At 36.1% G+C, this 24,129-nt stretch overlaps 1 pseudogene; it reads left to right on the forward strand.

Moving 5' to 3' along the window:
- Positions 1-23,268, forward strand: part of LOC107718812 (segment polarity protein dishevelled homolog DVL-1-like) — a 51,531-nt pseudogene extending 28,263 nt beyond the window's left edge.
- Positions 23,269-24,129: the final 861 nt, after the last annotated feature.

Here is a 24,129-nt window from a genome sequence, read left to right on the forward strand (position 1 = left end):
TGTGTATGTGTATATGTGTGTGTGTGTGTGTGTGTGTGTACAGCTTTCATAGAATGTACATAGAGGGAATCTTTCACTCATTCTAATATCTGTGTCACTGTGGGGTTTTTTTTGCAGGCAATCAAAACACGATTTGCATCCGTCTTGGAAAGCAACGATGCAATACTGGCAGCTGTCACACTTCCTATGTTCAAACTGCGATGGTTGAGAGACCAGAGGAAGAAAGAGATGGTCAAAGGAATGCTGGCAGCAGAGTGTCACAAGCTCATCCCTCGCCCTGGCCCTGTTCAGCAAGCAGCCAAGATGCCTGTGTCTCCGACAACACCAGACTCAAGCTGTTTTGAGGAGGCTGATGATACCTTCAGCACTGTGGAAACTGAAGTAATGACCTACTTGAGAACAGACGAAACAGGGATGGAGATTCTTAAACAATTTCCCACAATAAAGGAAATTTCTCTGAAGAAAAATGCAGCTACTCCATCCAGTGCACCTGTTGAGAGACTTTTCAGCCTGGGAAGTCTGGTACTGTCTCCAAAGAGGAACAAGCTGTCTGACCAAAGGTTTGAGAGACTTCTTCTCATGCGGTACAACCACTGGTTTGAAGGGTAAAACTCAACTTAAACGTTCATTCAGGTCCTTGCTAGTAAGCACCTTTTGTTGTTTCAAATAAATAAGCACACATTTGTTATTAAAAATATTTGTTTGTTAAAAATAATGGTTAGTTTAGTAGCCACAGTGACATTTCTGTTATATCTTACAACACTAATTTTATGCATTATAAAATGCATTACGTTGTATTGCTAGGAAAAATGCTGTTTTTTTTTGTTTGTTTGTTTGTTTTTACATTTTTATGGACATATACAACAGCAGATTTTGCACTTTGAATACACACAGCTTACTTTACATAAGTTGGTGACATGCAACTCTTAATTTGTGGTTAGGTTGAAAATTGCTCATAGATTTCATTTTTAAACAGCATTTATATTTTTTATGTTTTTTTTTTAATGCATATCATTTATGGTTGTCAATAATAGCAGTTTTTTGGTGCTGAGTTTCTCGAAATTGATTCTGAATAATTCAGATTGCTTTCATTTATTTATTTCAAAATGTTTTGTGTTATGTTGTACATTGTTGATAGTTTTCATACTTAAGCTGTGAAAGGAACATTTTTAAGGGCTCAACACAACAGCTTTTATGATGCAGAAGCCACTTTAGTTTTTGATTCTGAATATATTATTCAGCTTGTTTTGTTATTTATTTCAGAAATCCTTGTGATATATTCAGTTTGTGCTGGTCTGACTTAAATAAAATAGTGTTTAAAAATTACTTTCTGTTTAAGTCAGTTTTGTGTTTGTATAGACCATAACGCATAAAAGGGCATTAATGGGAACATTAAAGAACGTTCTTTAAAAAAGTAACTAAAAAGTTACTTTTAACAGTAATGCATTACTTTTTGGTGTAAGTAATCAACAAAGTAATTGAGTTACTTTTTGAATGAAGTAACTAGTAACTGTAACTAGTTACTATTTCTTAGTAACTAGCACAACACTGTCAGCGACCAGCACGGATCAGCTCTAGGGATGACGAAGCGGATATCGTCCTCTTTTGGAAGGCCAAATAAAGTAGTTTCGCTTTCACAACGAAACACACAGCGTCTCGACATGGCGGCATCAATACTACAGCGAGAATAAAAGTTATGCTTTCTTTCTTTGCGTGAACATTTGGGCTGTGTTATGCAAATCTTCCCACATCGTGACGTAGGTATGTGGGGGCGTGTTAGAACGAGCCGTTTTAGGTAGGTGTGGTTGACTCTTAACTTTTATAAAGAATATCTCTTTGGATTTGAGACTTTAGTCTTTGCAACTTTACAGATCTTCTTTATGCACCAAGAGCTTGTAACACTTCAAAGAGAAAGGAAAAATTGAAATCGCATCATATGACCCCTTTAAGACTTTTAAGGCCTACAAGCATTAATAATACAATTTAACAACACAGAAGAAGTGTATTCAAATCAGTGTATGAATTGCATATATGTATTATATATGCAAATGCATTGTGTTTTTGAATAACCAGACAAATACATCTGCAAATGTCTGCATGGAATACACTCATAGAATACACACAGACACACACACCTTTGACAAGCATTACAAAACCACTGAGTTCCTGACCACAGTCACAGCAGTAGCAGATGTCTGTTATCCAGCTGGAGGGAAAATATCATTCTTGTCCTTCTGGGAGCCACATGTGTGAATCACAGTCTAATTCCAGTGCCTGTCTCTTGAGCTGCATTCTAATAGAATGCATGTTTGCCTCACAAAGTTCAATGTGTTTGTTTGATTTGCCAGCATTCATGCGGTCAGGTCTTCAACCAGTCATGTAGCAATGCCTCCCTCCACTCATACACAGCTGCCCACAATAATAATTCATGTTCTTGGGCAAATATCAAATTACAGATTTCATAACATTAAAGTATTTTAGTGATAGTCATATCGGATTCATGAATGAATCTTTCTTGGACCTATTCGTTTTAATGATTTTATTAAATTGACTCCCTGTTTTTGTGTAACTTTTGTGTGTGTGTGTGCGTGATCATGTTTTTTTCTTTCTTCAATAATTTTTATGCATATAATTATATACATATCTCTTGAACCATTTGCTTCAATAAACAACACACTTTTTAAAATTTCAAAACAAACAGATTCGCTAAAACCAATCAGACTAAATTCTTCTTTTCTCCATTTGCTTGGGGTTCTAAAAAACACTTTAATATTGCTTGAGCTGTAAAGAAGGCTTTGAGAGTTGTGCGCTGTTGCATATCTGGTTATGTTGTGCTTCTGCCGCAAACACCCAGATTAAATATTCTCTTTGTTCGTATTGAAGATGTTGAAAGCTAAATTTAGATCAACAAGCTTCAGGGCAGCAGCCTTTCTTTGTGCATCTCTGTTGCACCAGTTCACTTTGTAAAAGTCCTGCAATTTCTTCATCTAATGTTTGACTTTGTCTTTTTTGGTGGTGTTCTGAGTTGTAGCCTTCTCACCCCACAAAAGAATTCTCACCAGTTGTTTTCTATAGTGTCTAGTGCCATCTAGTGCCAGAACATGTGAAGGTGAACCGCAGACCACTTCCTTTCTCCAGTCAGTCCTTTCCCTCATCGTCTCTGCAACAGACTACCAGCCATTTTTACTTGAAATTAAAATGAATGTTTCTCCCACAAGAAATCTCTCTTATTTGCATTATAAAAGCTTCACTGTAAGCATTAGTAAGTAACCAAATGTTATCCTCTGCCTGCTCCCTTTGTGCTGTGCATTATTTATTGGTCTTGCTGAATACATTTGGCAGGGTGAGGAGAGTATGTTTTCGGCTGTCCCTTGAGCAGCTAATCCGGATTAGTGGACATTAAATGCACCCGTCTCCGTTGCCCTGTGGGCTCTGCAGGGTGACACAGCTGCCTCGGTCTCCCCAGGACTAAACTGTCCGTCTGCCTGCTGCCCCCTGTATATACAACATATACTTACTCACAGAGTACAAGAAATGTGCAATAAATGGTATTTAATACTAGGGTTGCAAAGGGGCGGAAATTTTCCGGAAACTTTCCATGGGAACTTCGTCTGGGGAATTTTGGAAATATTCCAAGTTTGAAATTTACCAGGAATTTATAGGAATTCATTGAAAATTTGGGGAAATTTATAAAATATCATATACAAACATAAATATAAACATTTTGTCTGATCATAGGCTCACATGCATGCAAACTAATACAAATTTTAAAAATGACATTTTTGGATTTTTGGGGGAAATCGGTGATGCTTTTTTAGGATTTACTGATGAATGAAAACTTGTGAACAGTGTTTATTCAAAATAGGGCTGCACGATAAATCGCATGCGATATTTAACGGTCATCTTATCAGTGAAGCCGTTCTGTAATCAGCGGTAAATCTCCATCACGTGCGTGCTTTCACATTGAGCAGCATTAACTACACAGAGCCGTTGTTCACTGACGAGCTGCGCAAAAAATCGCGCGAATATGAACGTGGTTTTGCGCAGCTCGTCAGTGAACAACGGCTCTGTGTAGTTAATGCTGCTCAATGTGAAAGCACGCACGTGATGGAGATTTACCATTGATAACAGAACCGGCTTTCTGACAAGATGCGCATTAAATATCGCATGCGATTTATCATGCAGCCCTAATAAATATATATATATATATATATATATATACACACACACACAGTATAAGTGACTACTTTTTAAAAACTTTTAAAAATCCTACTGACCGCAGACGTTGGAATGGTAGTGTAGTCAATAGAAGATATTTGACTATGTTTGACTATGACTATGTATATATATATATATTAAACAGCACAACTGTTTCCAAAATTGATTGTAAATAAGCATATATGATTTATGAAGAATCACGTGACACTGAAGATTGGAGTAATGATTCATCAGCTTTGCATCACAGAAAAACATTATATTTTAAAGTATATAAAAACCCGAAAACCATTATTTTAAATGGTAATACCAGTAATACTGCGCAATATTACCGTTTGGTTCTGTATTTTTGATAAAATAAATGAAGGCTTGATGAGCAAAAGATATGCAATGTTTAAAACATTAAAATAGTAATGGTTCCAAACTTTTGACCAGTACTGTACTTCTGTATGATAACAGACAGCTGGCTAGCAGAAAGAGCATCACAGCTTGTGCTAGTTTATACCTCATAAATTGTCAATTAAATAGTGCTAACTCGCTTAGATTTTTCATATCTTGATTTACTGGCTAGCTAGCTCTCAACTACATTTAAGTCCCCAGTTCCTACAATTTTGCAAATTTCCAGTTAATTCCCGTTAATTCCCATATATTCCCATTAATTCCCATGGAAAGTTTCCAGTCTTGAAAATTCCCGTAATTTTGCAACCCTATTTAATACCATTGTGTGATTAAAATATATTTTACGCTGATTTCACAATTTTGTTCATTTTGAGAAGTTATTTGTAAGCCATTGTAAATCAGGCCAAATTATATTTTAATTGCTTAATCTTTTTTTTTTTTTTTACTTTGCATTTGAAGTCAACAGCAAATAAAATCTCTTTCTTGTTTTTAAATTCCACAAGATTTTGTATTTTGCTGTCCTAATTATGCATGATTATATTAAAGCAGCGCTATGTAACTTTTGGCGCTCTAGCGGTTAATAAACAGAACTGCACACATCCCGCGGAAGAACATTCCAACCGGATATAAGTACTTATTATAAGTGTACCGTAGTGATTCGGAATAAGACAAAAACGCGGTTTTGGAAGATGAATTCATGACGTACTCGCTCATTATATACATTTAGCAAATTTCGAACACAGAAAAAGTTACATAGTGCTGCTTTAAGGCATCTTTACACAGTTAAGACTGCTCAGTGCCTGCTCAAAATTCAGTGTAAAGATGCAATTCTAGACTAAATTATGCCTGTTCTGACCCAATTAATCCCTTAGTATCAAATTATACAGTTTTAATTGCTGTATAAATTGCCATGTCTACGCAGCATTAAACAGTCTGTGTAAAGACACCTAAATGAAGCACCTCAGTGCCACCTTTGCCATTAGAAGATTGTTATTATTTGCATTTAGCTTTGTTTCTCCCTCCAATTTACTCTCAGCACAGACCTGTGACCAAATTTAAAATGATGTCTTAACCGTTGAGATCCACTGAATTAATGCATACATTTTGGTGAATTATCACCACACTGGTGAAGTAACAGACTCCATCCAGCAGAGAGAGACATTAGCACAATGCTTTGTGTTTGAGCTAGTTGTGCTTGATGAGTGGGACTTTCCTTTTTGGAGAATGGATGCAAGTAAACTTTGGTTAGATACAATTTCCAGAAATGGTTTGAAATCATTCAAGGATTATTTATTTGCTTGGTTTAAGATATTTTCTCCCAAATAGTATCATTAAATTACAAGGGTTTTTTTCTACCTTCTTGTCCGTGAGCAGGTTTAAATAGATTTTAGCAGAGCTCAACGGATATTAACAAGCTTTATAAACAACTTCCTTGTATGTTCTCTTTGGGCTGATACATTATAGAAACAGATTTGAAATACAGAGAAAAATGGCAAAAAAAATTAAACGTAAGGATTTTCTTAATATGTGAATGCATATTGATTAAGTACACTGCTTTTAACTGAAACTATAACTTAAATAGGTAAATCTATGTCTAGGCAAATTTACTTACGGAAAGACCCTTGAAGGGATACGAAAGCAAAAATACTTACAAAAATTCATGACTAGTCAGAAGCAGACAGTTTGTAAGCACTATTTGCATTGTTATAGTGGTTAGTTTATTAAAAGAATTATGCAAAACAATTAACAGTAACAATATGCCCATAAAATCTCTACTAAATGTGTATTAACATCAATTAAATCAAATTATATTTACTGCCTCTTTTAGGTAGGTAGAAATAGTGTGGAAGACATTTAAATTTATATGTATGCTTTTAGCAGATGCTTTTATCCAAAGTGACTTACATTGCATTCAAGATTGCATTTATACATTCCTTGGAAATTGAACCCATGATTCTGGATGTAGGTTTTTATGCTAAAATACATACAGAAATGTCACTTTCTCATTATCACAGTCATCATGCTGTTTATTATTTTTTTCCAGAGCAACCATGCAAAAATAACAGCTTTTTTTCTCATTTGTTATCATGTGTGCGCATCTTTGCATGCGTCACATCGAGCTGTTCTCACCAACCTCATGTTTCTTTTCTGCCCTGAGCAAAAGCACTCTAACCGCTCTGCTAGAATAACTAGCCTTTAGCATATCCGCATACACTTATTCATTCTTACATTGCATCGCGGCCTCATTTACCCCCCAACCTGCTCTTCTGGGACCCGACCACAGGCCTGCAGGGTTTGAAACTCCTAGGCTGCAGTTCATCTCAGCTGGTCCTAAATCCTTTTTTACCATATTCTACATTCTCAGCTTTGAATAACTAGTGACAGCTGCTGATAATGCATGGCTTTTAATCATATACCCCTAAACAATGAAATATCTGTTGGCGATGAAATTGAATGTAGGTAATCATAATTTCAGAAGGTTTCCCAGAACATTTTCACTACTTTTGTGGCCAAGTGTATTATGACTCAGCATAATAAAGATGGCTTCGAGACCATATAATAAAGACCCCTTTCTCTTTGTGTGTGTGTGTGTGTGTGTGTATGTGTGTGCTAGTGCCAATGCTGTGAGTAGTCGGGATGGATTGGATACAGATTTTCACTACTTTTGTGGCCAAGTGTATTATGACTCAGCATAATAAAGATGGCTTCGAGACCATATAATAAAGACCCCTTTCTCTTTGTGTGTGTGTGTGTGTGTGTATGTGTGTGCTAGTGCCAATGCTGTGAGTAGTCGGGATGGATTGGATACAGAGACGGGGACGGAGTCTCTCCAGAGCCAGCGGAGAGAGCGGGAGAGGGAGCGAGCTCACAGGAGGGCACGAGAAAGTGAGTGTGAGTGACTTTGAACAGTACTCAGCCAAACAGTCCCGTTCTCACACTCTACACACATCACATATCATGTGCCAGGGATCAGGAAACATATGATACATATGACATTATTTGTAAAGGGAATTCTTGCTCCAGGTGTTTTCCCCAGGTGATGAGTGTCTGGCAGGAGAACGAAATATTCCAAACACAGACACGTGAAACAAAAATAAAAACAGCTTTTTCTGTTTGGTAAATGTGTTGTTGTTTTAGGACAGTTACTGCTCAGGTAACAATATTTACAGGTGGGCTATTATGAAACAGCTTTTTTTATTCGTTTTGTAAGGTGATTTTAATAGTGCAAATGCAGGAATTTATTAAAAGATATGTAATATTTAAAATCATGGGAACAATGTTGAAATTGTAATAAAACGATAAATGATTTTAATTTTAAAAAAGTGTTTAACTTAAAGAAAACACTTTCAGGATGATGGTTTCATTATGACAACATTTTCTTTTATTTATGGAGTTAATTAAATCATTAATTTAAAAGGGAAAAGTATGATGGTAATAGGCTTGACACATAACCCTATGATTTATTTGAAAAGTATTTACAGAAGAAAGAGTTTGCATGGAAAATTTGCATTTTTGTAAATATAATGATAAATCTGAGGTGGGTACAGACTAAAAACAGCATCCTCATGACATTAAAAAAACACATCAAATAAATGTTTTTTTTTTTAAATACATAGTCAGTTCTTTTTTTTTTTACACCTACACTTCCATTCAAAAGTTTAGGGTTGATAAAAAATGTTTAAAATGTTTTTGATAGAAGAATCTTATGCTCATCAAGGTTGCATTTATTTGAAAATGCAGCAAAAAAATGTGTGAAATATTGTCAATTTAAATGAGCTGAAATAAGCTGAATGATCAGCAGCCATTTCTCCAGTCTTCAGTGTCTCATGATCCTTCAGAAATCATTCTAGTATGCTGATTTGGTGCTCAAGAAACATTTATTTTTATTGTCAGTGTTAAAAACACTTGTACTGCTTGATGTTCTTGTGGAAACTGTAATAGTTTGTAGTTTTGATTGTTTTGAATATAAAGTTCAGAGGAATAGCATTTGGAAATCTTTTGTAACAGTTTATGGGTCATTCCGTGTCAAATCAACCAAATTTCAGAAAAGTCCCAAGTTTCAAATTTTTGATTTTGCTAATATTTTTTTCTAAAGAAAGATAAGATAAGAGCACTTCAAGTTTTTTTCTCAAAAGTTTGCATGCCTGTAACTCAAGAAGTATTAAAGATATCTTAATTCCCTTTTTGGATATTGGGTCTTAACAAACTTTCCTTTTGGCATCTTCATTTTTAACTATTTGGTTCTGTTCCAGAGATATTAGAATTTCAGTGTGGCTCCAGCAGTAAATTGTTAAATTGTACACATCTTCAGTGGTCAAAAACCAAATGTGGGTCACTTTGCATAAATATGATACTTATTTTATTTTAAAGAGGAATGTCTGAAGAACAAATATAAGGCAAGGCAAGTTTATTTATATAGCACATTTCGTACACAATGGTAATTCAAAGTGCTTTACATAAAAGAAAGTAAAATAATCATAAAAAAAGTAATCACAAAAATAAAACAAGGAATTTAAAAACTTTGAAAATGATTTAAAACTTGATTTAAAGTGAATTTAAGACAGTTAACAATAGAAAATGATTGTACATACATAAAATACAGTGCACTCAGTTCGGACATTGTACAGTGCTCATTCAATAAATGCACAGCCAAACAGATTAGTTTTGAGTCTAGATTTAAATGTGACTAATGTTTTAGCACATCTGATCTCTTCTGGAAGCTGATTCCAACTGCAGGTGGCAAAATAGCTAGAAGCAGATTCCCCTTGTTTTGTGTGAACTGACTCGATCCTAATGATCTGAGTGGTCTGTTAGGTTTATATTCAGTGAGCATATCTGCAATGTATTTAGGTCCTAGGCCATTGAGTGATTTATAAACTAGTAAAAGTACTTTAAAAAAAGAATATATAAATATTCTTTTTCCAAAGTTTACGTGCCCATACTCAAGAAGTATCAGAGATATCGCAATATAACTTTAGAATCTAGTTCTTAATAAACTTTTCTTTTGGAATCTTCAATTTCAAGGCCCTACATCGTTCAGTCAGTTTTCAGGGTCTGAAAACCCACATTAAGTTTTCGACCACTGAAAATGCAATGCAACAAAGATGGCTGAAGTCAACAGATTTTACTAACAGGCCTACCAATCTCTGTGTGAAAGTGACATTATGATACTGCCATCTTTCTGAAGTCATTTTAGCCCTCTTTGAATCTCAGGTGAAAATTGCCATTTTGACCCCCTCCCCTCTACAAAATAGTGGATTACTCCGTAAATATTCATCCATGACATTTAATATTTTGGCTTCATCACTATACATGTCTATCTTTCTTCAGAAAAAAATATGAGTAAAATCAATATCATCATTTCAACTTCATCACTTTTAAAGCTCCAAAGTTGTCACAGGGTGTTGCAGGATGTAGTTGATTTCTTAAGAATTTCTTTCCCAGAATGACCCTGTTCTGTGGTCGTTTACTGGAAGTTTGCTTGTTTTAAACCAGTACAGAAAGTTTATTTTTGTTAGTGTGCATGCTGACTTGAGCTCTGGGTAAAGAGAGGTCTCTTGGAAACATAAAAGCTTCCTTTTGCAGGGAAAAATATTCTGTCATCAGCAAAGAATGTTCTTGGCTCCTTATAGGTTATTTTGCCTGTAAAGATTAAAGGTGTGTGTGTTGTCAATAGATTTCAAGGTGATTGAAATAGTCCCAACTATGTCTAGAATGTCTACATTGTTGAAGCTATTTCCTCAGCCTGTTACTGTATAGAATAGTATAATAGAGGATTGCTTCCTTCTCACATCTATCTGATGTATTTGTGGAAGCCCCGCTGCTCCTCCAGTTCTGTCCACTAGAATCATTTCATGCTCTCCCTCTCCATTTCTCCTGCTGTTTGCACTTCATTAGTGCCAAGTGCATTAATTAGTGCAGCTTCATTAGCAGTGACACTGTTAGACAGAAGAGACAGATGGAGGTGTGTGTTTGTGTGCTTGCTGAAGATACTGATGATTTATGGATATTTGTTGAACCTCTGTGTTTACGACTGTCTGTTAGAGACATCAGACCCCCACGGAGTGCTTCTGTAGTGTCAGTACTTTAAGTTAGTTCCCAACACTGATTTGATGGTTGTGATCCACACTGTACTTTTGTTTTTTTTGGGGTCTGTCTTTGAAGTAAAGCATCTGTTTGTTTGGCATGTGTACGTCTGGAGCAGTCGTGTAGCTGTGCGGTGTGTCTCTGGAGTTTTTTGGATGTAGAGCGTATGAGAAATGTGTCAGGTCAGCTCCCCCTTTCTTCTCCAGAAATAGTCATGCATAGTAGAGCTGTTAAACCCAGAAAGCTGTCATGATAAAGCATTCAGTCAGCGTTCAGTCATGTTTTAAAAGATATATTAATAACACACACATGCATTTATTTATGTATATGTGTGTGTATATATATATATATATATATATAATATGTATGTGTGTGTATAAAAAAAATAAATATATATTTATATTTATTTTGTAAAAAAAATATATTTTAATATTTGTATATATTTATTATACTTATAATATTACAAAAACTTTGTATTCATCACAAATATGAAAATGTTTAACATTGATAAAAAGAAATTTTTCTTGAGAGCTAAATCAGCATATTAGAATGATTTCTGAAGGATCATGTTACACTGTACACTGAAAATTCAGCTTTGCCATCACAGGAATAAATTTAATTTCAAAATACATAAAAAACAGATATTTTAGAAAACAGTTATTTTAAATTGTAATAATATTTTATAGTTTTTACATTATTTTTTGATGAAATACATACAGCCTTGGTGAGCTTAAAAACCTTTTTTTTTTATTGTACATGTATGTTTATAGTTTTTATTTGATCAGAATTTAGTCTTTTATATTGTATTTATATTTTTATTTTATCAGAAAAAAGTATATGACAAATCTGATAATTTTTTACTATTGATTTGTATTAATGTTCTTAATTCGTTTTAACTGAAATCACTTTGCAGTTTTATTTAGCTCTTAGTTTAGAAAAGCAGATTCACCTTTTCATTACAACAACAACAAATGCAAAATTCTGATTGCTTTTGCACTCACTTTCTGTCATGCCTGCAGAGTCAGAGGCTGATTTGGCAAGGTTGTCCCAGTGCTGACCTCTGCTGGGTGTGATTGGATGAAAAATATGTTTATGATTATTAAGGACAGGTGTGTGCCCTAGGGGCAGAAGGAGTGAGAGAGAAGATCTCTTTTCTAGCCTCAGGCACTTATCTGTTAACCATGCTGAGCCACCAATATTCAGTTTCCATTTTGCTGTTTGGTGTACATGCAGGTGTTGATTTGTTTTGGGTTTGGCTCATCTTTAGGTTAAGCAAGATTTTGTGAATTTATCGTTGTGTGGTGTTTTGCTGTCAACGTGAATACACAACAAAATGATAGATGTTCTTTGTGCACATTTTTTCCGTTAAATCATCAGTTATCAGTGGCAGCACAGTGCCCAGAGGCTTATATGTGAGTAGCGTAGACTGCACCCTTGCTCAGGGCCAGTTCATTGTCTTACACACTCCTGCGCCATTCCAGTGGAAACTGATGTGGGGGCATGTTTGATAGACAGTTGAGTTTACGCGTAAAGGAGGTTACATTTCATTGAGCCCTTGAAATGTTGCAAGCTAATGTGAGGTGCAGTACTGTAATGAGAGCTGTGCAGCAGTAGAGGTAAGACAAATGCATCTCTCTGATACCAGCATTTTGTATAGATATTTTCAGTTTAAGGTAAATTGCATGATTTTTCTATGCATTATGATTGTTTCATAAACATTACGATTTGTTTTTACATCCACCAACCCCTGTAATTAATTCTAACTAATGTTTTATGCAAAGAAAAAAAGTTAGTTATGTTGTTAAAAGCTCCATATTTAATGTTGACCTAATACAAATACAGTTGGAGTAGTTGGAGGTTTATAAGTTGTTGGAATGAGTCACTGATACACTGATAAATTAGAATACATTCAGTAAAGATAAGAAAAAATATTATGTAGAGTTTTACTTTACTTAATTGTAAAGCTTTGCTGTGCATATATATTTTATTTTATTATATATTTGTGTGTTTGTGTGTGTGCGTTCATATATATATATATATACACACACAAACACACACATACTCATAATTAATGTGTATAAGATCATTTATTTATTATTATTATTTGTATTTAATTTCTGAATAATCATTAATAAATAATTAGTATGTGTGTATATATATATATATATATATATATACTATGTTTTATTAAATTTTAAATTAAGTATATTATATTATATTAGTTTAAGTTGAAGTATAATTAGTATATTATATTAAATATATTTATATTAAAATAAGTATATTTGGCTTACCATATAAAAGCTGTTCTCTAAAGATTTATAATAATCTCTTGATGAGTAGTATTATTTCACCCACTTTTGTAATTCTTTACATGCATCCATTCTGGACATGCAAACACTAAAAGCAAATATAAAAAGCATTTAGTCTTTTTATTGCCTGTTTTGATTTTAGTATGAATATACTGGTCACTTACATTAATATTGCGCTTCACAGGCATAAGGTCATCTCCTGAAGGCAGATGTAGAGGGATTTGTTTTGGTGCACACATCTTGAGCAAATTCATCTTCATCTTCTGTTATCTCTCTCTTTCCTGATGTCTAATGCATACTAAATTGAGCCTAAAAAGACTCTGGAGAGGCTATAAATGCATTACCCACCTGTGGACCATCCTTTCTGAAAAAGAGGGCTACTGATAGGCTGTTTCACTCAGCTGCAGGCGTGTAGCTCATCTTGCCACAGGCCTCTGCTTGTACCCTTGCTCGCTGAGGTGATACCATTGTCCTTTGAACTCACACATGGGAGAGGAATGGTAGAGCTTCCTCTGTATGTGAAGATTGAAATGTGGTTGGCTGAAATAGCTGTGATTGATTTGTGCGTATGAGTGGCTATGTGGAAGGTAATGGTCTGAAATGAGCACTCCTGCAGTACTGGAATGTTTTGGTCGCTCTCGGGGTCCACAGCGATCTTATCGTTTGGTCAGAGTGTTTCAGCGCATCCGATGCCACCCAGAGACGCAGCTTCGTCCTTGTCTCTGTACGTATACCCCAGCCCTGTTTTTTGACTGATGTGATGGTTTTTAGAAGCAAATAACTTGTTAAAAAGGTCATAAACCTTCAGTTCTTCAGCATAAAGCACATTTGAGTATTATGATTGCACACTTACATCCGTAGATTGTTTGAAACCTTTTAAATGGATCATGATTTAGTTCCTTTTAAAATGGTCATCGGATGCAAAATTCACTTTACATGTTGTTTGAACATAAATGTGTGTTGGAAGTGTGTGTACACATCCACCCTATAATGATAAAAATCCACCCAGTAGTTTTCTTGAAATCCCTATTTTAAAATCCCCTTTCTCAAATCAGGTTGTTCTGAGATTCCTGTCAGAATGACGTAGTTCTGCACAGGCCCCTCCCACGATAGTTGATTGACAAGTCCGTCTTACCTTAAGAACCGCCCTGAGTAAGCTGAGAGCTGTCCGCCATTGTGTCGACTCCGGTGCAGGGGAAGACAAGAATGTCTCCAATTACATTAGGATGTAATAATGAATATAGCATAGGGCTGGGCGATATAGCTAAAAAAATGTATCAGCGATATAATGTTTCATATCGTTCGGTATCGATAATTATTGACATTTTTTATAACCTTGTTTATAACCACGCACAACATTCAAATGCAAATGTTTATTTTGAATTCGACTAATACTCATTTTTTTATTCACAATCTCCTCATCACAGGCAGGCACAGCACTCAGTGTGCTTGTGTTCGTGTGTGCTGTCTGCATCACTCATAGCACGTGCCTAAATCATGCGCCATATCGAACATTTTTTATACCATTATCGAAGAAGGTGTACCGTCAATAAATATCGATACCGTTTTATCGCCCAGGCCTAATATAGCATTCGTCATTTAACGTTACTCCCGACATCTGAGCCGCTGAAGACGCAGAGGATTAACGTTACTTTCGTTTTTGAAAGGAATGCACCGATCCCCGATCTGCCTAAATGCGTTTTAAGTTCGCTCAAATCATTCATGATCCAGCTTCATCTACAGAAGAAGTGAGTATAACGTTTTTTTATGTCTTTGCAAATCGTCTTTCCTAATACATGCTAGTTAGCAAGTTTTGCGGCTGAAGTTTACAGTCTGCTCGTCACCCCATGGAAGAGAGGGGCGGGGTCAGCAGAGCTCATTAGCATTTAAAGCAACATTGACTAGAACAGCAGATTTTGACAGGGTAAAAAGGGTGTTTTTTACACTACCATTGAGAAATTTTAACCAAAGTATGATATAGACTCAGTCCTTATAAGTCCATTATCAAGAAAAAACCTTACTGTTTATCTAATCTGTCATCCAGCGCTATTATGCCTTTCCCAGAATTATGTACTGTATTCTCTCTTTGAAGTGTTGTTATACTGTCGCCTTCCTCAGCTTTTAAACAATGTCTTTCTTGTTTTCTCTCAGTCCCTCGTGTGAACGGTCACTCGAAATCGGAGCGTGTGAATCGTGACTCAGCTGTTGGCTATGACAGTGCGTCAGTGATGAGCAGTGAGCTGGAATCCAGCTCTTTTATCGACAGTGAGGAGGATGAGGATGCCAGCAGGTCAGACATCACACAATGTTTCATTTCCCAGGAAAAATTAAACGCAAATTTTATTGGCTCAGATTGCAGGATTAATTTCCTTTCAAACGATGACTGTACTTATTTGCCCACTGGCATGACTACATTTCACTCTAATTTAATTTGTAAAGCTGGCCAAAGAATTAAATATGAAATTAATCTTTAAAATTAAGCATTAATTATGGCTTAGCGGTCAATTGAAATTATTCAATCATGTTTACAATCTTACATTTTTCCCATAGTTAATGATTAATATAAAAAAAATAATAATGTACTGTATAAAATGGATATTCATTTTGAGATTTGCTGAAGATTACATTAACCAGGTGTTATTAAATATTAACTAGATGATGACAAAGTAATCTAAAAATTAAAAATCTCTATTATAAGCCTCTATTAAATAAATCTCTAATATCAAGCTGTAACTGTTATGATGTCCATATATTGTGCATCCCTAACAGAAATGCAAATATTCAGTATTAAACAACTTTTCCCACCTTTATGGACATTTTGCCACTGACCTGCACATTAGTCTTCCTCTGGTGTTTGAATTAACTTCTTATCGGGTTATTAATTTTAAAGTTAATTATCCGTAAAGAATACTTTTCTTTTTTGGATTTTCTGAAAAACATTTATTTTTTTTGGATTTTTGTATGTGAATGCCTCAGTGCCAGTCAGAATTAAACAGTTATAATGTCAAAATAAATTATGTGGCAGTAGTTTTAATTGAGAACCTAATTGAGAATTGGCCTCAAAACTGAACTCATATTGGAGATCATGTTTGGCCACCAAAATAGTGCACTTAGAGTTTCATAAAAACATGCTGCTTCATTTGTGTAGCGTTGACATCTGCTGTGACCTCTCATTTTGTCTGAAGCCACAGACTTAGCAGTTCAACCGAGCAGAGCTCTTCATCACACCTCATGCGTAGACACAAACGCCGACGACGGAGGCAGAAAGTCACCAAAATGGACAGGGTGAGAAACATTGAGGAAAAAGTACAAATCTCTACATATTAGTGTTTGATCTGTACTAATCTTTTGTATGTTCTTTTGACAGTCCTCATCCTTCAGTAGTATTACAGACTCCACAATGAGCCTCAACATTATCACTGTCACTCTCAATATGGGTAAGAACTTATTCACTAGATCACTCCTTTCTTTTTCCCATCATCCATCCCTGTGCCTCCTCCCTCTAAGAGTGGCCAGGATTCTCTTCAGATATTCACCTTTTATGCTCCGTAGAAGAAACTAACTCATAAGAGTTTGGGGGAAAAAAAGTCATAAATAATAAAAATAATTTTTAGGTTTTTTTTAGGTGTACTATCTCTCAAATAATTGCCTCAAATAGGAAAAATATATGTAATGCATCAAATAATGGGAGGTTTAATGGAAGTATAATTTTCTCAGGTCAATGACGTAAACTTTGAGAACATGAGTAATGATGATGCTGTCAGAATTCTACGGGAGCTCGTCTCCAAACCTGGGTGAGATTGGGTGTTATACCTCAATTGATTGATACATTTTCTCAGTAAATCTGTCATAATGCTCTCTTTAACATGGTTTCATGTTTCATTTGCCTTCTACAGGCCGATAAGCCTAACAGTGGCGAAATGTTGGGACCCCTCTCCTAGAAGCTACTTCACCATCCCTAGAGGTACCTACCGCCTACCATTATAGCAGCTAAATTATAGACATGAAGACCCATTCATCCAGTTCATTTTTTGGATCAGTTTTATTACCTTTCGGATTGTACTTAAATTCTGCAGTCTGTCTGTCCTCAGCCGAGCCGGTGAGACCCATCGACCCTGCTGCCTGGATCTCACACACTACAGCACTTTCTGGGCCATACCCCCATTATGGTATGATCAAAGTCAAATCTTCTGTTAATAGAATGGCAGACTTATCATGCTCAACACTGTTATTTCTCCCTCATTTCACAGAGTTTGATGACCTCCCCCTTTCGGTGTCAAAAACAGACATGGCAACTATAGTAAAGGTCATGCAGCTACCAGATTCAGGCCTGGAGATCAGAGACCGAATGTGGTTGAAGATCACTATAGCCAACGCTGTCATCGGTTTGTGCCTTTCTTTGCTGTGGTTTGAATTTGATGGGTGGGAGTTACTTTCCTTGTGCCTTGTTTATAGCATGCATCAAGTTTTTGGTAGATGTTTTATATAATCAATGTAATTGGTGTTATTTTTCTCATTGCTCAATCGCTGTGTTCCAGGGGCTGATGTTGTCGACTGGTTGTTCTCACGGGTGGAGGGCTTCAAGGACCGTCGGGATGCTAGAAAATACGCCAGCAGTTTGTTGAAACACGGCTACCTGAGACACACAGTCAATAAAATCACCTTCTCGGAGCAGTGCTACTACACTTTTGGAGACCTGTGCCAAAGTACAGTCAACACACACTTGAGTTGATAAAGATTTTTCAATCTTAGAAAAAAGTCTCTTATATCACCAAGGCTGCATTTACTTGATCAAAAATACAGTAATATTGTGAAATATTATTGGAATTTAAAATAGCTGTGTTCAATTTTAATGTATTTTGAAATGTAATTTATTCTTGTAATGGGAAAGCTGAATTTTCAGCAGCCATTACTCCAGTTTTAGTGTTGCATGATCCTACAGAAATCATTCTAATATACCGATTTTGTGCTTAAAGGGGTCCTATTATGCTCTTTTACAAAGTCTTGATTTTGTTTTGGGGGTGTACTAGAACAGGCTCTCATACTAGGTTGTTCGAAAAACACATTATTTTTCACATATTTTACATTATCTGTTAAATAAAATATCTCCTTTTGAAGTGGACTTTGAGCTTTGTGACTTTGCAGATCTTTTTTTATGTTCAAACAGCAACATTACGACTAACTAAAGTTGAAAAAGTGAAAACGCATAATAGGACCCCTTTAAGAAACATTTCTGATTATTATCAGTTTTAAAAACAGCTATATTTTTGTGGAAACTGTGATTGTCTTTACTATCACTTTTGAATTAATGTATCTGCTGAATAAAAATATTCATTTCTGTCAAAAAATAAAAATAAATTAATTAATTACAGACACCAAACTTTTGAACACTAGTTTACCTTTTAATACGTTAAGATAAGATCTGGCTTAAAGGATAAAGTCAAAGATTTTGTGCTTAGAGTCATAAACCATCATTAATAATACTACAATTAAAATAACGTGAAATACGGATCATTTTAATTATTGGGAAATTCTTCTGTTTTCAGATATGGCTTCTCTCAATCTCAACGAGGGATCTAGTGGTGGTGGGTCTGACCATGATGGTCTTGCTCCTCTTCCTCCACCAGGAACCAACCCCTGGCCCCTCGGCGGTCAGCCCTACCCTTACCCAGGTTACCCCACTCCTCCACCAGGCTTCCCTCCTGTATACTCAGATCCTTGCCACAGTTTCCACAGTGGCAGTGCAGGCAGCCAACAGAGTGAAGGTAGGTGTTGTTTGTGTGTAAGAGAGCGCAATAAAAGATGCTCTGATAGATAAAAGGGAAAAACCCTTTTTCACGCGCGTCCCCACACACAATCCCGTGAGCTTCCTGTGTGACTTTTTCTTTCGGTTTCTGAAGTGCCTAATGATGTTAAGTAACAACGGTTACGTTAGTAACTGCTCAAATGTATTATAAATGGAATTTACTACAGTAAAATGGAAACCATCTGTGGGTTTATTGAAAATCTGCATGTAGGATGACTAGGTACAATACTATTATATGTTAAAGCAGATTGAGTTTTGCTTTCAGTACCTGAATGAACACGGCACCCAGCCAGAATGACATCAGTGACACAAGACTAGTAAACCATGTGCACATATTTGCATGATTAGAACACTTCTCAGTTTTGTCCATTTATTCAGAAAATATTTAAAATATTACGTTTTTAAACTCAACTTTTTTTTGACATATTAGCAGTTACTCATGTAAATCAAATGCATAGCAATGAATTAGTCAGATACAGTTAAACTAGAAGTAAACAAAGGCTGGTGTTACATTCAAAACACCATTGCTGGACATGAAAATAATCTGTAATGTGAATGTTTATAATTAATGTGTAATTGCATTCAAGGCACTAGACATATTATAAGTCAAAGATTTAGAACAGACTTTAATATTGACACCTGACTATGTGTGACCGAACAGTATGCATGACAAAGTTGATATTGAAAGTACATTTTAATAAACATTCCCTAATGTTCCCTAAAGATACACTACACAAATAGGAAATATTCTGATGTTTTTGTATTATTATTGCTACTAAAAACTTTTAAAGGAGAGATTTATAATGACTTGATTTATTGTAAATAAAATAGCATAATATATAATACAAGAATAATGGAGTTATATAGAAAAATATAAAATCATACAAGAAATTAAAATTAATTACTTTTTCTGTAACCTGCTAATTTTTTTTTGTAAATATCTCTGTCATTGTGAGATTTATTTATTTATATATGTGAGAATATATCTTTATCATTGTTACATTTGAGTGTTACAATTATCCTTTCTTTAAATTAAATGACTTTATTTATTGATTTAAAGTAAATAAGTCTGCAAATAAATATCTCAGAATCTGGCTAATTTAGTACACTCAAAAAAATGCTGGGTTGTTTCAACCCAACTTTGAGTCAAATATGGACTATCTAAAATTAAATTTTAAACTCAGCATTTTTTAGTGTAAGACTAAATCAAGATCGCAAATGCCAACTATTTTCTTTTTAATCATTCCATTTCCAGAGCATCATCATTGTCGCTGTTTTCACTTGGATATTCCATTTATGTGGTATGGCCAGACTTTTAAATCATTTACACTGCTTATGCCACCCTTTGCATAAATGTGCATGGTGGAGTTAGTACATAGTTGGGAATGTGTAATCAGTAATAATGCAAAGGTCATTGATCTTAATGACTTTTTAACACCGGTCCAGCATACTCAACTTTGGTCGCTTCGGGAAGCATAACATATGGTGGCATCACAGAAACTGGGGTGCAGGGTTTTTGTGAAGAGCTTGTTGGTATATTCGGTGTGGGAGTGTTAGATGGAAGATCTGGTTGGGCAACATGTGGTAATTCTGATATTCCCTCTGTTTTTGCTGGCCGTCTATAGACTGATGGAAATTTCTTCTATTCACAGGGAATCCGGTAAGATTAGCACTCTCATTTGAACGTCCTCTCGCCCCACGTTTTCTCCTTGACATCTTTGTTATTCCAGTGGTTTGTCATCATATGGCATATGACTCATTGGGTGGCCATTGTGACTCCCCAACTGTGTTGCTTGTTTGTGTTTCTTGTGTGGGCATGTGCAGTTTTACCTTCCTTGTGCATGAGAATCCGACTGATTCTCATCCTTTGAAACGTCATGTAATACACTTACTCTTTTTGCCAAAGTCTGAATCAACTAGGAAAGGCTGAAATGAATATTTCCATGATACTGTATGCTGTGAGTTGAAGCTTATTGCATTCACTAGAACTGTATTATCGTAAAATTTAGGCCATCCATGTCATTTTGGCCTACCTTCAATGCTGACATTGGTTAAAACGCATTGCCACCACAAAATTTGCATATTCATACCATATCGTTTTTTGTCGATGTATCGGTGTTGTTAAGTACCCTCATGGTATTGCTGTCCTTCACACCGTGTACTAACCAGGTGCGACACAACAACATTACAGCCAATCAGAGCACAGATGAAGAGCGTAAAACTAAGAATATGTACCTGCAATGATGCCTCTCCACACGACTTTTTTAAATGTTGTTTATTGACAGAATTGTGGAATTTGTATCTCTTTTGGTTGTTTTTAGTATTACATACTGAATATTTGTAAATATTTTGCCCATTTTTGCCTTTTATTTTAATGAGACCGTTTCAGTAGAGACAGGAATGAACTGGGTCATCAAAAATGTTGCTGCATGACATGAGGGATTTGTTCGATCTTTGTCAACTTCCACAATCATTCTCTCCTTGTATATGTTTGATGTTTAATATACACTACCGTTCTAACGTTAGGGTTTGGTTAAGATTTGTTTACATTTTTGAAAATGTTTTGTCTCTTATGCTCACCAAGGCTGCAATTTTTTTATCAAAAATACAGTAAAAATAGTGATGTGAAATATTACAATTAAAAATAACTTTTCTCTTTTAATATATTTTGAAATTTAATTTATTCCTGTGATGACAAAATGTAATTTTTTAGCAGCTATTACTCCAGTCTTCTGTGTCACATGATCCTTCAGAAATCATTCTAATATGCTGATTTGGTGCTCAAGAAACATTTCTTATAACAATGTTGAAAACAATTGTGCTACCTTTTTTTTTTTTTTTTTTTTTGGAAACCTTGATACATTTATTTTCCAAGATTCATGGATGAATAGAAAGTTCATAAGAACAGGATTTATTTGAAATATTTTTATAACAATGTAAAAGTCTTTACTGTCATTTTTTTAAATCGATTTAACGTGTCAACAAGTATTCACTTCTTAAAAAAAAACCCTCTTCACCTCAAACCTTGAAAAGTAGTGTAGATGAGAAGCTGGATTTTTATCCAATGATATTTCAAGTTGGTTGACGCTGCAGAAATATAAATCAAGCAACTAACCAAATGTAGATTTGCTTGTCACGGCTGTAATTCGAAATTCGAAAAAAAAAATGGCTGACATTGCTTGTTGAGTCTGGTTAGCATATGGTTTTGTGAGGGAAAATAATACTACTTTTGTCCAAACACATTTGTCTTTCACCTCAGGTAGCAGAAGCAGTGGCTCCAACCCCAGCGCTGGGAAAGGACGGAGACCCTCCCCTCGAGAAAAGGACCATAAGGCACCGTGCTGTGGGGGCAGCGAATCAGAAATGGGAACGTGGGTCGGAAGGAGGGGTGAGAGAGCACCCAGTCAGCTAAGTCATCAAAGCCACAGCCGCTCTGCTGCCAGTCAGGCCCACTCCAGCCACAGCAACGCTCATTCTGGGTACAGCCACGGCCAGTGTCACAGCGTCTCGCAGCATAGCCACAACTTCACCTACAGCCATGCTCCTTTCATTCAGCCCAATCATCTGTCCTGTGCCCACAGTGAGAGAAGTCACGGCTCTTCGTACGGCCCACCGGGTCTGCCCCCTCCGTACTGCCTCGCTCACCTCACCCCCAAAGCGGCAGCAAGCAACAGCCCACCTGGGGCTCCTCCCGTCCGGGAGCTAGCAAACGTCCCCCCAGAACTCACGGCTAGTCGGCAGTCTTTTCAACACGCTATGGGCAATCCATGTGAATTTTTTGTTGATATTATGTGACAGGAGAGTGCCTTCAACCCTTTCAGAGCACAAGGCCTACTTCCCGCAGTTTGCTTAATGAATTTTTCCTACTGACGATCCCTGCACTGAGAATGTACAAACTAGTGATGGGTCGTTCTTGAACGGTTCGTTCATTTTGAACGAATCTTTAATATGACTCTGGAACGACAAGTTGTCTCAGCAAGGGATTTGACTGCGCATGCACAACATCCAATAGGTTCTGTACAGGAAACAGAAATGATTAGTGCAACTCTCGAGTCATTCGTTCATCACGTGACAGCCCCATAGACTAGAGGCTATGCAGTCAGTACCGGAAAGAGAAATGATTAGTTCATCTTCCAAGTCTTCAGGTTTGAGTCATTCGTTCATCACGTGACAGCCCCATAGACTAGAGGCTATGCAGTCAGTACCGGAAAGAGAAATGATTAGTTCATCTTCCAAGTCTTCGGGTTTGAGTCGTTCGTTCATCATGTGACAGCCCCATAGACTAGAGGCTATGCAGTCAGTACCGGAAAGAGAAATGATTAGTTCAACTTCCGAGTCTTTGGGTCCGAGACGTTCATTCTTTTTTCACGTGACGTGAGAGCAGCAGTGGATACAGAAATTAGTTAATAATTCCCAACCTTCCTTACAAAAAAGCATGTAGTTTGTTTCTTTACTCTTACAGTTACGTAATTTTTCTGGTCTCAAATTTTATTTGAGCTTTATAGCTTTTTATTTCTTACAATTTAGCCTATCATAATGAATGTGGTAATAAAGAGTTGGTTAATGCTTTATCTGTATGATGGGGAAAATCACTTTGATAATTCCTAAATATAACACAACATTACAAGATACTGATCCGGTAAGCGGTCACGTGACAAAAGAACGAACGACTCGAACCCGAAGACTCGGGAAGTGAACTAATCAATTCTCTTTCCGGTATAGACTGCATAGGCTTTTGCCTATGGGGCTGTCACGTGATGAACGAACGTCTCGAACCCGAAGACTCGGGAGATGAACTAATCATTTCTCTTTCCGGTAAAGACTGCTTTCATTTAACCATACAGGGATGTGACGTGACAAAAGAACGAACGACCCGAAGACTAGGGAGGTGAGGTGAACTAACAGACTGCACAGCCAGCTAAGCAATGAATTAAATCATTTCTGTTTTTTTATAATTTGGCCTTGGTTGCATCATAGTTTATATAATGTGATCAATGTTTACGTAAATAGATGTGTTTGGGAATTTGGATATTAACATGTAACATTTTCATTATATTCTGCTGAAATGAACGAAATGATTTGAAAAAGGATTCGTTCAAGAACTTCCCATTACTAGTACAAACTAACAGCCCAATTTAAAGCGTTTAAAGGGGTCATATGATGCTATTTTAAAGATCATTATTTTGTGTATTTGGTGTAACAGAATATGTTGACATGCTTTAATGTTCAAAAAACACATTATTTTTCAAATACTGTACATTATTGTAAGTCCTCTATGCCCCGCCTCTCTCAAACACGTTGTTTTCAACAAAG

The sequence above is a fragment of the Sinocyclocheilus rhinocerous genome, unplaced genomic scaffold (genome assembly GCF_001515625.1).
Source record: "Sinocyclocheilus rhinocerous isolate Xijiao unplaced genomic scaffold, SAMN03320098_v1.1 scaffold2017, whole genome shotgun sequence".
NCBI lineage: Eukaryota > Metazoa > Chordata > Actinopteri > Cypriniformes > Cyprinidae > Sinocyclocheilus > Sinocyclocheilus rhinocerous.